This window comes from Eschrichtius robustus, chromosome 13 (assembly GCF_028021215.1).
Source record: "Eschrichtius robustus isolate mEscRob2 chromosome 13, mEscRob2.pri, whole genome shotgun sequence".
Classification (NCBI taxonomy): Eukaryota; Metazoa; Chordata; class Mammalia; order Artiodactyla; family Eschrichtiidae; genus Eschrichtius; species Eschrichtius robustus.
In genome coordinates, this window is record NC_090836.1 from 22239930 (window position 1) to 22242843 (window position 2914).

Consider the following 2914-nt stretch of genomic DNA (forward strand, 5'->3'; position numbering starts at 1 on the left):
ACCTCTTTTCCCTCTTTTACTCCATTACCTTTTTAGACAGTCTCACGACTCTACCCTATGAAAGAAGGTACAACTTTCTTAGCCTTACCTCAATCTTTATCCTTCTCTTCTGCTTCCCTATTTCTGACAGTGTATATTTCACATTGTCAAAGCTGATAGCATTTTTGTCCTGTATCAAGTTATTCTTCCTACATTGTGTCTGTTTATTGATTGAACTGTCACTGAACAGCTGAAGGTTTGGAGAATGTTTCCAGCCTAAAAGGCAAATGTGCTTTCAGCATATACTCAAAAATATCCTGATTTTTAATCATTAGTTATAAGAAATCTACTACCTTTACAGAGATCTCTCTCATTTTCTCTCTGAATCATCTGACCTCTTGTTCCCATCTGCTATTTTGGTAGCTTCCAATTCTTATTTTATGGATGCAATATCTTCATTGATAGCCTGAGGATACTGATGAAAAATTTTAACTAGTCCTCTTCTGTTTCTCCAATTCTCCCTTTTCTTTTTGAGGGCTGTTCATTTTGATCCTTCCGTTTTGTGCTGTTGATTTCATTTACACATTCTGTGATCCTTGGTTGCCTGTTCATGCTTAGACAAAGGGATATGATATAATGACTGGCAGGTGACTTCTAATTTCCAGAACTGGGGAAACTTTACTCTGGGGCATGACCTGCTAACTAGGAATCTCAATTTATTTCATTTCTTTAGAAAAGAGCATGGGGGTAAATGTCAGGGTGGTGTGTAAGGGTGCAGTTCTGCATTGAAGAGTGGAGGTGGAGATAGGGATGATGAGTGCAGCTGTTCTCTAAAGAGATTTTTAATTAGGTCCCCAGTTTTCAGGTCCTCCTCTGAGCTTTGCCTTCTATTCCTGAAGATTCAGAGCCCAGAGCCTCCCTAGGGCTCTCCTGAGAATGCTGACTCTGGAACCCTTCTTTTGGGGGATAATCAGGGATGCTTCTCCTGTCAACATGCTCCCTTCCTCTTCCCAATGTCCAGATATTTGTTGATCTCCTTTGTATGCTGATGACTCCTTCCCTTCCTCTTTACTCTTATATCCTTATTCTTTTCTTCTCCTTCTCCTCCTCCTCCTCCTTCTTCTCCTTCTTCTCCTTCTTCTTCTCCTTCTTCTACTTCTTCTCCTTCTCCTCCTCCCCTCCTTCCCCTCCTCCTCCTCCTCCTCCTTCTTCTTCTCCTTCTTCTTCTCCCCCTCCCCTCCCCTCCCCTCCCCTCCCCCTCCCCCTCCTCCTCCTCCTCCTCCTTGTCCTTCTCCTCTCCTTCTCCCTCTTCCCCTTCTCCCTTCTCCCTCTCCTCCTCCTTCTTCCTCTTCTCCTTCTCCTTCTTCTTCCTCTTTTTCTTCTCCTTCTTCTTCTTCCTCTTCTTCTTCTCCTTCTCCTCCTTCTTCTCCTCCTTCTCCTTCTTCTTCTTCTTCTTCTCATTGTAGTTTTGATTTGCATTTCTCTAATAATTAGTGATGTTGAGCATCTTTTCATGTGTTTGTTGGCTATGTGTATGTCTTCTTTGGACAAATGTCTGTTTAGGTCTTCCACCCATTTTTTTTGAATTAGGTTGTTTGTTTTTTGATATTGAGCTGCATGAGCTGTTTGTATATTTTGGAGATTAATCCTTTGTCAGTTGCTTTGTTTGCAAATATTTTCTCCCATTCTGAGCATTGTCTTCATACTATTTTTCTTAAAAAGCTATTTTAAGGATTGATGGACTAGCCATTATACCTTCAAATCTTATGTTTCAAGAAATGTGGAAGCTAAATCCCAGTACATTAAAATGTATTGCCCTGATCATTTTTCTTATTTCTTTTTGTTATTATGTTGACTGTGGCCCATGTATGTGGATAATTAAGCTTAAATAGTGCCTTCAAGGATGAATGATGAAGTGGAGATTTATTTAATATCATAAAACTGGTAGATAAGGAAACTTTCATTTGCAACTATCAAAAACTCAAATGAAATATGTGACACATAAGATTTCTGTATTAAGTTCATAAATTTTAGTGGAACATCCTAAAACATGGAAGGCAGAACTCTCATGGTTAAAAGTACCCTAGGGAGGAAATGGCCAGGGTTTCATTGATCACCAAGAAAATAAATACACCTTGTTTACAACCTAGTAAAGATGAAGTAAAAATAAATCAGGAAACTTCCTCACAGTAGCCACAAAAAAATGTTAGACATTTGAAGGTCAAACTCACACTCCGGGGCATCTTCACTAACTTATTTACACACCTGATCTTCAAATACTATCTTGGTTAAACACTGATTTTTCTTCAGGTTCTACTTAGACCACAAATACTGACCACATGTATTTTTTTTTTCCATTTTTAACAGCTTTATTGAGGTTTGACTGACATATAATAAATTGCACATATTTAAAATGTACAATTTAATAAGTTTGGACATATGTATACACCCATAAAATCATCAGAATAAAAGTAGATATTCCTTCAAAAGTAATGGAAGTTGTGTGATTTAGATATTCTTTGGACGTCACTTAATCCTCTATCATGGAAACACCATCCCCACCTTGGGCACTTTTCTTTCTGCCCTCATACCCAGTTCTCTACCTCATCCAAGCCACCAGTGTCTCTCTGCTGGGTGCTTGCAGCAGCCTTGCTGCCAACGTGCCTGCTTCCATTCTTCCCCTCCATTAGTCCATTATCCACACTGCAGCCCCGTGATGCATTCAAAATATAAACCTAAACACATTACTGTCCTGCTCAAATCTTGGCCAGAGCTTTCTTTACATTACCTTAAGAATAAAGTTCAAAATTCTTAGCGTGACTTTGCAAGGCTCTTCACATTGAACTTTATTCTTAAGGAAGTAAGAATATAAGAACAGAGGGAGACAGAATCAAAGGAAGTTCAGAATATAAAATTAGCAAAGCTCAGTGACGGA